Source organism: Cyclopterus lumpus, chromosome 5 (genome assembly GCF_009769545.1).
Source record: "Cyclopterus lumpus isolate fCycLum1 chromosome 5, fCycLum1.pri, whole genome shotgun sequence".
NCBI classification, from domain to species: domain Eukaryota; kingdom Metazoa; phylum Chordata; class Actinopteri; order Perciformes; family Cyclopteridae; genus Cyclopterus; species Cyclopterus lumpus.
Window position 1 is genome coordinate 9,627,815 of NC_046970.1, and position 13,341 is coordinate 9,641,155.

General features: G+C 40.3%; 1 protein-coding gene across 1 annotated transcript in view; it reads left to right on the forward strand.

Moving 5' to 3' along the window:
• The window catches only part of cadpsa (Ca2+-dependent activator protein for secretion a), a 137,055-nt gene that overhangs the window by 31,494 nt on the left and 92,220 nt on the right, over positions 1–13,341 (forward strand).

The window sequence follows — 13,341 nt, forward strand, 5'->3', positions numbered from 1 at the left end:
TCTTGTGATATGGTGTAAATGTATGGAAAAAGCTAAGACATTTAAAATTGTTTTGTCAATAACTTGCCTAAACTTAACCAAACCTTAACCACAGAGGGGGCAGAATAGAAAACACTCACATTGGTTGTTCTATTGGTCACAAGTTGGTAGTAGCTCGGTCTATTTGTCCACTTGACTTAGAAACAGTTTGTAGTGTGGATCGGTGGATTCGCAAGTCAATAAACATCTTCAAACTGCAGTCTTTGTCTTTTGGACTTTCACACAGGACAAAAATTAAGCTTTATTTTTTTATATGGTTGATGATTCTGACCTTTCGCACCACGAAAGAAGGCATTAACTAATAGTCTGAATCTAGCTGATAAACTGTATTACTCCTTTCAACCTTGACAAAGTGTAGACCAGATACAACTCCTTTCATTCTTACATTTCACAATAAAAGTATTTAGCATTTTCTTGTGAGTTATTGGTCATTGTTAAGCTGTGTAAAAAAGGCCTTCATTGAGCTAAACATGTTAGTAATTCTTCTTCACTGACTGCAGTCTAGCCTCGAGGACTTGTTGTCTGTCAGTGAGTATGGTAATTCAAACTCCAATGAACAGAACCTTCAATTCACAGACTTACCAGAAAAAAGAATCATGTAATCAAATTTAATCTAATTGTCGTATCTTTATTTAATCCTGCCTTTATGAAACTTTTCGGTGTTGACTCAACTGTATTGTAGTTATTGACATTGTAGTTTATGGTGTTGTAATGGGTTGAAATGATATGAAAAGCTTTTGCACTTCATTTTTGTAAATGAGGTGAACACAATTAGAAACAACTTTAATATCATCAAACACAACACCACCTCCAGCTTCATTACAGATAGAGCTGTGACAATGCATAAAAATGTGTTATTTTCTGGTCACTCTGCATTCTTCCTAATGAATCCCAAAAAGCTCTTTCTATGTCAGACTGAGGTACAAAATGGACGATTTTTTTTCTTTTCTCCTCTCGTCATGGACAATTGCCATTTCTGGAGTAACAACTCTGAATTAATGAGCTGTAAGCTGAGAAATCTGTTGCTGTCTTTTGCAATACAGCTCTGAATGGAGACACGGGGGAAGGGATAATAGGAGGTCTTGTTGGCGATGGCGAGGCTGTTACTCTGCATTTGTGATGCTGCTCTGCAATCATGAATGAGTTATCATTTTAATGTATGCTGATTTTATTCCTGATACTGTGGGGCTGTGTGAAAGGCTTACTCACTCCATCCATCCCAACAGCTGTGCAGTGTTATTATTAGCCTGATCTTAGCATCAATGAAAGGAGTCAGGCTATTATTAGAGATTGGCTTTTATTTTTAATTTACCTTCTTTTATTATCCAGTTGTTTAAAGAAAGAAGTCTGATCTGCCTGCATTCTCCATTGGTGTTGCTATTTGCTTTGAATATATAGTTTATAGAAAGTATATCAAAATTGCACCAAATCAAGCAGACATCAATGTGCATGCTTATATTTGTCACACATACAAACACACACACACACACACTACATTAACATATATTTCTGTTTAGCAAGTTTTGATGTAGACATTAGAGTGATGGTAGATAGATAGAGTAAAATGATAGCCTGCACTCAGACACCATGACACAACAGGTCCGACTGCTCGCCGCTGAGTGATGCCTCTCAGGTGTAGGTGCTCCAGGCGTGCCAGACCTGAAACAGATAGACGCCTCTTCTGAGAAGAGGGCGGAGTTATGTCAGGGGGCGTAACAGAAGACTACACCTCAGGTATGGAATCATAAAGTCAATCATGGAGGTGATATCAAATGTTCAATAAGAGACGTCTATTTATTGTCTTGCAGAGATGAGCATGCTAAGCAGCTAGCTCGGCCCTTTCTGTCCTGTAATACCACTTGAGAGGCCAAAGTGAGTTACTTTAGCATCCAGTCTGTCCTCAGTCCAACAAGAGAGGATGAAGAAGTAGAGCTGTCCCGAGGGCTTGTCAAAAACCCACCCACAGTCCGTATTTGTTTTGTAGTTTCTTTATGGATGCAATTAATAGTTTTTTTTTTAATAGCTGAAAATGTAGATGGACCTTTATGGACCTAGTAGTAGAGGTGAAATGATGCCCCTATTTCTTTGGAGCATGTGGCCAGACATTACACATTGGAGTAACTGAACTCTTCCAGATAAAAAGAATGAGAAGGAGAGAGGATAAAAAAGAGTGAGGAAAAAAAAGGATTGGGGTGTTGGAGGTCGTTTAAAATGGAATGTGAGCAGGATGAGAGAGTTGAACTGTCTAAACAGGGGTGGTGGTGATTAGAAAGCAGACAGGAAGGGAGGCCCAGGCTATTACAGCAAACAAAGACATTTCCACTAAATTAGCTGTTTCCAGTTATCAGTGCTGGGTGTAAATATTGGCTTCATGGTGCAGGAGCCTGCACTCTGTGGCTAATAACTGACAATTAAAATCCAACAGTACCAAGCCACAGTTAAACAACTAATGTCACACAATGGTTACTGTATAACAGAGCATTTACTGGGAATGGAGATGCCACATATTTTCAACACAAAAATAAATCATTGCATGGTATGTAAGTCTTCTGAAAGCGCTGACAGATGGCATGCTGAATTAAAAGATGATATGACATCAATTGTAACTTCTGCACAAATCTTCTTTACGTGCGTCGAACACATGCCCATCATTTGAACAGGCTCTAAATCCAAAGTGACAGCATATGAGGTAATCCTTTAATCCACATTGTGAGCTTGGAAATCCCTCCACTTAGCAGAATGTTCAAACATCCTTTGCCACACAAGCTTATGTCTCGACTTTGGCTCTAACCAGCAGGCTGACCCAGCGTGTGTGTAACCTGGACTTTCAATTCAGTTTATTTTATTCAGTTTTTTTTTATTTATAACCCAATATCACAAATTACAAATTTGTCTCAGATGGCTTTACAATCTGTACACATACGACATCCCTGTCCCAGGACCTCACATCGGATCAACATGACCGTGGTTAGGACCAGTTAAGCACAGATTCAGGTTATGGCAGCTGGAATGGGATTTGTACCTCTACTGTCATCCATTGCTGCCCGTGGCTCTGCTGGGATGTTTGTGAAGAAGAGCCAGACAGAGCACTGGCCCTCGCAACGGGTTTTAGTGCAACATCTTGCTGCCTTTATTAGCGAAGCGACTACTGTCTGATTCATGCACAATGAGCCAGATGCTGAACATCTCTGTACAGAAGCTCAGCCCAAGAGACATGCAACTATAACCTATCATAGAGTGTGTTTACATTCCTAGAGGCAGAAGCTGCAGGAAGTCTACTTTCTAAGTCATTCAGTACTGCATGGCCGAAGCTGTGTTCCAACCAAAGGAGAAAAGATGTATTATTTCAATATATCCTCAAACAACGGGTTCCTATGATATCTTACGAAAAATATACTACTTTTCTCATGTGTTTTCCTACAAAAGTCAGCAACATGTGTCTATTTCTATTCGTTATATACATACGGTCTTTTCAAAATATACCTTTCACAGGAAACTCAGTAAGTCATTCAGCATGAAAAAAGCATATATAATGGCAAAGGCCAAGCCAATAGAGAAATTAAGAACACGTATAACAATAACACATACAAGGTCCAGTTATTGTATTTATTATTATTATTATTGTCTCAGGCTTCAACACTAACTTTTAAATTTCTTTAAGAATGGCAACCAGGCATCAGTTTTGGTTTCATTGCAGAAAACTAAAATATGGTCGCCATTTTTTTGTTAACTAATTATTAAGACACTAAGCAGTTATGCCAGCTTACTAATGACAATGCGCCAAAAAAGAGGAAAGCTCCAGTGCTTGTCTAGCTTTGTGGAATTTAATGTGTCACTTATTTAGGTGCTCGACATGCTTTGCAGAATATCTTTCGTCCAGCTCAAATGCAGAGATACTTTGCCTCTCGACACTTCAAAAAATTTCCTTTACATTTATTTTGTAATGTTGACATGTTAGTTGAGGGTTTCATTTCAACTTTGGTGGGGTCACATACATACAAAGCGATGGGTCTTTTCCCCAGGAAAGTTTGACTGTAAAACACTTTTTTCTGCATTCTGGTGAATTTTTATGCTCCTAATTTATTGTGGAAATGTATTTATTTATGTAAAGGAAACACACAAAGGGTGCGGGGTGACAATTCCAAATATAAACAGTAATATTGTTTTGTTTGGGGAAGTAACCTCTTTAAAAGTGTGTGTGGATACACATTGATTAATTGATTGATTTGAATTCAATTCAATTAATATAACCTATTCATATATATACAGTATATATATTCATGCTCATATGTGTTCGGCTCATTCCAAATATTCCTACATATCTGTGTTCTGTGAGAAGTCATCATATCTTAAGAAAAAAAAGAAGTATTACGATACCAAAGTTGTAATTTAATGAGAATAAAGTCATAATATTTTCAAAGAAAATGACCTGTGCATCACGTTGGTGCTCTGCTCTCTGCTGATATGGGAGCATGTCTTCAGATGTTCTGGGTTCTGCAGTGCAGGAGCTAGAGAAGAGGGACTATGTTCAGGCAGGATTGAAGCTATGCAGCTGTTCACATCAAGAGCACGTTTCTCTGCGGCTCCAAATGTCCAAATGTAATGCAAACAAGTTGGCCCAATTATTAGTACCGTCCATATGCAAACCTCTGCCTTCGGTCTCATGACTTAATTTGCTTTGCCATTGTCTCTAAAACAGATGCCTGCAAGCATATAACAAATTATTGAATTTGGGATGCATGAATTTCTTTTGTTATATGTTAAAGATAGGTTGTCACTGATGATAACCAAAGGCATAGAATTGATAGCCACTTCAAAATGGTTGCCGTTGGCAACCTGGAAGCCGTTGAACTGTGTATCTGTATGTCTTGTTGATTGAAGCATTACTTCAAACAGGACAGTGAATGGTCCAGAGCAGCAGATGAGATAAATTGTTGTCCAACAAACGGCACACATCATATAAAGAGCAGCGGAGTCAAAAAGCTGGGCATATCTCTTTTGATGAATGTGCCTTTGGCAGTAATGATGGCTGGAGCCTGGAGACAAATTTAATTGCAGGCCACCGCAGCGGATATGTAGTGAGGGGAGAACAGAGTGGGTGTTCTCTCCTTTTATCAGATGGGTTTCAGCCATTAGGGCCGCGGTGGAGTCAGCAGCCACTGAAAGCCTCTAACTGGTCACAATAGACTGGAGACAACACACCGGAAAGCATGGTGAGTGCTGAGGACACTCCATCCATGAATTGATAGAAAGATAATCAATGATGATTTCTATGATCAATTAAAGGGTGAATTCACTGAAATGACTTCAACAGTAACATCACTTCACAGAAACACTCTCTCTGAGTAACAGGGATTGTCACGATCTTGGTTTTGATTTAATTTGATTCCTGTTTTATTTTGAATCTCCCTGCCTCTTGTGTCCTGTGGTCGTTTGACTTCCTGTCCTTGTGGTTTTCCCTCCTTTTTTTCTGTGATCACCTATGTTGTATTAGTCTTGCCAACCTTGCTCTTTTCCCTTGTGTTTTTTTCAAGCTGCCCTTGTGGCGCCACCTGTGTCTTGTTGCCTGATTATTTTCTTTTGTATTTATAGTTCTGTCTTTTGTCTGCTGGTTCATCTGCTATGTTCCCAGCTACGTTCCAGTTGGTATCACTTGTGCACGTCTGAATGACCTGAACTGTTTTGGGTCGGTTTGACCATTCTGGTTTGCCTGTTGTATTTTCAGTTACAAATTTTGTAACTCTACTTTGTAAGTTTTGTTTTGGATACTTGTTTATTAAAATCCCTGTTCATCCTCTTTCTGCTCCCTGTGTCTATCTGCATTTGGGTCCATCCCCTGTTGCCTTTGTGCCTCATCATGACAGGGATGGTGAAGGATATGATGCCGGTGAATTTGATAGATTTTAGGAATTTGTCTGTGCTGTAAGCACGACAAACATCCACAATACACCACAATATTTCTCAGAATAAAATCAAAACTACCCTTTAATCGTATTTCATTTGTCAAATAAAAGTATCAAATATTAGCCAGTTCTAGCTTCCTTCAGTGTAAAGATTAACCTTGGGTTTTAGCTATGCTATCTACGTAGCTCTGGAGAATGCCAGTCAGTCCAGACAGAAATATCAATATCTACTGGATAGATTGGAACAGAATTTGGGACAGATGTTCATGGTTCCCAGATGATGAACCCTGGTGATTTTAATGATCACTCTGAAGTTGTTTGTGGTTTCGAGTGAATTGTCTCAACAAATGCTGGATGGATTGCCATGACATTGGATACAGACACTCATGCCCCCTTATGGTGAATTGTTAAAACTTTGGCGACCTCCAGACTTTTCATCCAGCACCACCATCAGGTTGGTTGGTCACTTGCTTTTAAAACCGAATAAAATGAGAACTCAGCATTCATGTTTAGAATGAGCTCGGATATAATAATTCCAACCAATGAGATGGATTTACCATTCAGGGAACATATTTCTAGAAAGTCCCTTTTCCTAGATTTGTTTTCATCTAAGTCTACAATTAGATCTGAAACAATGTATTGAATAATAATTGTATTATCTTTCCTCCTTTTCTCAGCACTTATGTAACAACAAAGTATTACATGTAAAATGTTAAAGTAAAAAGACAGGATCAGCTTCATTACATTCGTTTCCCCACTCAGCGACGCACCCGCTGAGAAACCCACTCTGGTTATAGGTAGCTCCATAGTCAGAAACGTGAAGATAGCGAAGCCACGGACATATGCATCCCGGGGACCAGAACGGGCGACATTGAATCTTGTTTAAAACTGCTGGTTAAAGATGAGCCTAGTTACAGTAAGATTATAATACACGCCGGCGGTAATGACTCCCGACTGCGGCGGTCGGAGGTCACTAAAATTAATGTGGAATCGGTGTGTACTTATGCCAAGACAATGTCGGACACCGTAGTTTTCTCTGGCCCTCTCCCCAATCTGATCAATGATGACATGTATAGCTGCATGTCGTCATTCAACCGCTGGTTGTCCAGGTGGTGCCCAGCAAACAATGTGGGCTATGTAGATAACTGGAAGACTTTCTGGGGAAAGCCTGATCTGATGAGTCGAGACGGCATTCATCCTCTCATCGTCTCATTTCTGCAAGCATGGCCAAGTTGATTAACGGACTTAATCCATGACCCAGAGTTCAGATCAGGAAGCAGAAGCAGAGTTGTAGTCTTCCACCCTTCTCTGCACTTCCATCCGAGCAGTTACCCACCCTTAACCTTAACTCTATAGAGACTGTGTCTGTCCCACGGCCACTTAAATTAATTAAATCAAAAGTAACCAGAAGTGGAGTCATACAAAATAACCTCATACAGGTCACACATACATCACTACTGCAACAGTGCAACAAAACAGGATAATTAAATGTCGACTCCTAAATATTAGATCTCTGTCACCTAAATTGCTGTATTAGTAAATGATTTAATATCAGACAATCTCATTGATTTATTCTGTCTTACTGAAACCTGGCTGAGCCATAAAGAATATGTCAGCCTAAATGAATCAACTCCTCCAAGTCATATTAATACTCACATTCCTCGAGGCACCGGCCGAGGAGGTGGAGTAGCAGCCATCTTTGACTCAAGCCTATTAATGAATCCTAAACCTAAACTAAACTACAACTCATTTGAAAGCCTTGTTCTTAGTCTTTCACATCCAACCTGGAAAATATTACAGCCAATTCTATTTGTTATACTGTACTGGCCTCCAGGTCCATATTCAGAATTTATATCTGAATTTTCAGAGTTACTATCAAGTTTAGTCCTTAAAACTGATAAGGTAATTATTGCAGGAGATTTTAATATTCATGTGGATGTTGATAATGATTGCCTTAGTGCTGCATTTATCTAATTGTTGGACTCGATTGGCTTCTGTCAGAGAGTACAGAAACCCACTCACTGCTATGGCCACACCCTCGACCTTGTTCTTGCATATGGCATTGACATTGAGCATTTGGAGGTCTTCCCACAGAACCCTCTTCTGTCAGATCATTACCTCATAACTTTTGAGTTTATACTCCCGGAGTATACACCGTTAGTCAAACGTTTCTACACCAGATGTCTAACTGACAGTGCTGTAGCTAAATTTAAAGAAACGATTCTTTCTGCATTTGATTCAATACCACGTCTCAATGTGACAGAGGACTCCTGTGCTAACTTTAGTCCGTCCCAGATTGATCATATTGTCGATAGTGCTACAGGCTCACTGAGAATGACACTAGACTTGATAGCCCCACTGAAGAAAAAGACAGTGAGGCAAAGGTGGTTTGCTCCCTGGTATAACCCTCAGACCCGCGACCTAAAGCAAACTTCACGAAAGCTCGAAAGCATATGGCGTTCCACCAATCTGGAAGAATCACGCTTAGTTTGGCGAGATAGCCTTAAAACATATAAAAAGGCTCTCCGTAATGCCAGAGCAGCCTATTACTATAAGAACAACCCCAGGTTTCTCTTTAGCACTGTAGCCAGGCTGACAGAGAGTCACAGTTCTGTGGAGCCGTGTATTCCAATAGACCTCAGTAGTAATGACTTCATGAACTTCTTCAATGAAAAGATTTTAACTATTAGAGGCAAGATTGATGATCTCTTGCCCTCAACCACGCCGATCTGTCATCAAGAGGAGTGGCCTTGGAAACGGCCGTATGCCCTGGTGTATATTTGGATAGCTTTTCTCCCATTAACCTAGACCAATTGTCCTTATCGGTTTCTACTTCTAAACCGTCTACCTGTTCTTGGACCCCATCCCAACGAGGCTGCTCAAAGACGTGTTGCCTTTAATTGGCACCTCTCTGTTGGATATTGTTAATGTGTCTTTGCTAACAGGGCATGTACCACATTCCTTCAAAGTATCTGTAATTAAACCTCTCCTGAAAAAGCCCACTCTTAATCCAGAGGTGTTGGCTAACTACAGACCAATCTCTAACCTTCCCTTCCTCTCTAAGATCCTTGAAAAAGTAGTCGCAAATCAGTTGTGTGACTTTCTACATCAGAGTAGTTTATTTGAGGAGTTTCAGTCAGGATTTAGAAAACACCACAGCACAGAGACAGCACTGGTGAAAATTACAAATGACCTCCTAATTGCATCAGATAGGGGACTCATCTCTGTACTTTGTTAGACATTAGTGCTGCATTTGACACCATTGACCATGACATCCTATTACAGAGATTGGATCAGTCGATTGGCATTTCAGGTACCGCGCTAAGTTGGTTTAAATACTATTTATCAGATCGATCTCAATTTGTATTTGTAAACGATGAAGCCTCAATGACCACCAACGTTCCATAAGGTTCTGTGCTTAGACCAATTTTATTTACCTTATATATGCTTCCTTTGGGCAAAATTATCAGGAAACACTTTCATTGCTATGCAGATGATACTCAATTATATCTATCGTTCAAACCAGACGAGACCAACCAGCTCGCTAAAATTCAAGAATTCCTTAAAGACATAAAAACATGGATGACCTGCAACTTCCTGATGTTAAACTCAGACAAAACTGAAGTTATTTTACTGGGCCCTGAACACCTCAGAGATCAATTATCTGGTGATGTGGTTTCTGTAGATGGCATTGACCTGGCATCCAACACCACTGTAAAGAATCTCGGCGTTATCTTTGATCGAGACTTGTCCTTTAACTCCCACGTTAAGCAAATCTCAAGGACTGCATTTTTTCAACTACGTAACATTTCAAAAATCAGGCACATCTTGTCCCAAAAAGATGCAGAAAAGCTGGTTCACGCGTTTGTTACTTCAAGACTAGATTACTGCAACTTCTTATTATCAGGCTGCTCTAATAAGTCTCTCAAGTACCTCCAGTTAATCCAGAATGCTGCAGCTTGTGTACTCACAAAAACTAAGAAAAGAGATCACATTACTCCTGTATTAGCTGCTTTGCACTGGCTCCCTGTAAAATCAAGAATCACATTTAAAATTCTTCTCCTCACCTACAAAGCCTTGATTGGTGATGCACCATCATATCTTAATGAGCTTGTAGTACCATATTTCCCCACTAGAGAGCTCCGCTCACTAAATGCGGGGCTACTTGTTGTTCCCAGAGTCCTAAAAAAGTAGGATGGGAGCAAGAGCCTTCAGTTATCAAGCTTCTCTTTTATAGAACCAGCTTCCACTTTCAGTCCGGGAGGCAGGACACAGTCAACTCATTCAAGAATAGACTTAAGACTTTCCTCTTTAATAGTGCTTATAGTTAGGGCTGAATCAGGTTTGTCCTGGTCGAGCCCCTTGATATGCTGCTATAGGCTTATAGGCTGCTGGGGGATGTTTTAGGATACACTGAGCACCTATCTCCTCTTCTCTCTCTCCTTATGGATGAATTTACATCTCTCCATTGCACCTTATTAACTCAGCTTCCTCCCCGGAGTCTTTGTGACTTCACGTCTCATAGGGTCCATTGGACCTGGCGGTGTCTGATGCCTTGTGAGCCGGTCTCGCGTTGGCCCTGCTGATGCGCCTCGCCCCCCCCTCCTCTCTACCTCCTTCTGTTTCATGGATTGGAGTTCCATTCATACATTGTCATATTCATGTAATGTGTTTATGTAACTTTGTAATTCTGTTCATTCTGTACACATGACATCTATTGCATCTGTCCATCCGGGGAGAGGGATCTTCCTCTGTTGCTCTCCTGAAGGTTTCTTCCCTTTTTCCCTGTGAAAGGCTTTTTTTTCCTTTTTTTTCCTGATTCGATGTGAGGTCCTGGGACAGGGATGTCGTATGTGTACAGATTGTAAAGCCCTCTGAGGCTAATTTGTAATTTGTGATATTGGGCTGTACAAAATAAACTGAATTGAATTGAATTGAATTGAATTACGCCCCAGGTTGATGTGCAAGTCTAGGGTTGTACTTTATCGCTTTTTTCTAATATAGGGGCAGCCACGTTTAGAGAGTTAAAAGGACTCTGTAAACTTATGTTACTTTAAATTTACAGTAAAGAGAAAGTTGCAAAGGCTATGCCTGCCCATTCATGTGAGTGACAGAAGATGCAATTGCAAACATGTGAACCTGCCATTACCGGTTTATTTTTCCACTTTGTTTCTTTTCTCTCATTCTGTCTGTCTGTGCAAATGATCTGCTGGTTTGCTGTTCATGAAAGGTTAACCGAGAGCAGGAAATATTCTGTGGTTGATATTCTGTGGTTGAATTGAATTGTGCATAGTCTCTGATAACAAAAATGAAAGAAAAGACCAGATATCCCGCAACTGTGTTGCATCAAAGAACTGCTGCTGTCCTGGTCCACTTTGAAGTACATCTCAATGCTGTGTCTGTGTGTGTGTGTGTGTGTGTGTGTGTGTGTGTGTGTGTGTGAGAGAGAGATATTAATTGTGTACTGATGATAACATGTACCTCAAACATTCAAATGGTTGCACACTCGTGAGCACTGCACAGACACACAAACACGTGCAAACACTCCCCAGTGCCCTTTATCCTCTTGTATGTGGTCGCCATGGCAACTGTACACAGAGGCTACCGCTCATACCCCTCCCCCTTCAATTTGCCATGCCAACTCTTGTGCCCTTATCTGAATGAAGGGTGAGTGATTGCTTTTCTTGTGATCCCTATCAGGGTTTGGGCGTGTTAATCCATCCAGAGGACATAGCAACTTGGAGAGAGCAGAGGATGAGGAAAGTGGGGGAGGAGGAAGGATGAGGAAGTAGTGGGGTTGTTAATCTAATATTGGAGATCTCTCAGTATTCTTTGTTGAGCCTTGCATGGTGCAGGTGGTAACCTCCGTTCTGAAAAGTGAAACAAATGCGATAATACCTTAAACCTGCATTCAGTCTAATGTCCATCAGGGGGCGACTCCTATGTAAATGTTACTCTACTTCTACTACTCTCTGTTCCGTAAAAGAGGGACAAAATAACAATATTAATAATAATAATACATACAAAATCATCAACAAAACAATAGTAATAATAATATGAATGGCTTTATCTATAAAGCATCTTTAATTCAATTACAACAAATACCATCACTTCAGAAAAAGTCCCAGTAAAAGTGAGTTTGACAGCTGACAAAGGCTAGGTGGAGATTTTGGAACAGCCAGAGGATCTCAAGCAGCTATTAGGATCACAGGGAGATAGCAGCTATATCAGGAACCAGACAGGAGCCTGATCATTTTAAAACAAGCAGCAACATCTTACAATCACTTCAAAATCACACAGGTAACCAGTGAAGGGCCTCAATATTGTAAACACGAGTTTATGGTCTCAATCTCTAGTTTCAAGTCTTCTTCAATACAGCATGATGTTCATTTAGAGTCAAATAGACTCAATAGAGTTGATTGACAGGTCTTTACTCAAGCCTTATACAGCGTCTCTACATCACTTTTCAAAATATGGTAACTACCTCTCACAAAAATGAGATGCCAAACGTCCACAAATCAATGGGTGATGTCACTATGACTACATCCACTTCTTCTATACAATCTGTATTGGCAGGTAACTGTATGGTACAGTTACCTGCCAATCTGCTTAACATAACTTTGCAAACAAACAAGCCATCAAACTATTCAAACCGAAAGTCTACCTCGTATAATGGTGGGCTTAGATATTTTTTAAATAAGATGAACGATAGAGACAAATTGTTTGATGTTCAGGGGATTTTCTAAACTACAATTCAGTATCAATATCAAGCCATAAATCTGTTGAATATATGTGCTGTGTAACTCATTCACCACTCCTTCATGACTGAAAAGGTACACTCATTAGAGTACAGGGCTTCACCGTGTGTGTGTGCTGAAATGGGTGATTGACTCATACCTCCTGCAGTTGGCTAACCCCCCATCTTGACACCAAGGCGTCGTAAAGCAAAATTTATTCCATCTCAAAACAAGTGGCGATGTATGCCGGCAATCAGCAGGCAGTCAATGGCAGCATAAAACAGGCAATAAAATCTGTTTTGAGAAAGTGTGACTCACGCAACAACGAGAGGTGCCTACTCGATCACACACTCACCCACAGACACACACACTCACACACACACACAAATATAGTAAATATAAGAATACAAATGTTAAAAAAATGGAGTTGTTATTGTTGCTGCACGTGACACTAATATCATCATACTAATGTGATGAGATGTATAATCTCTCCAGCCTGTTCTTGGTCGAACCTGAGGCCTCTTACCAGTTGGGCATTCCTTAGGGAGGCGTCCAGGAGGATCAGATGCCCCAACTACCTCAACTGGCCCCTTCCTAGTGACTAAGCAGCTGCCCTTCTCAGAGCTCCCTTCGGGTTGGAATTGATGTAAACGTATATAGAT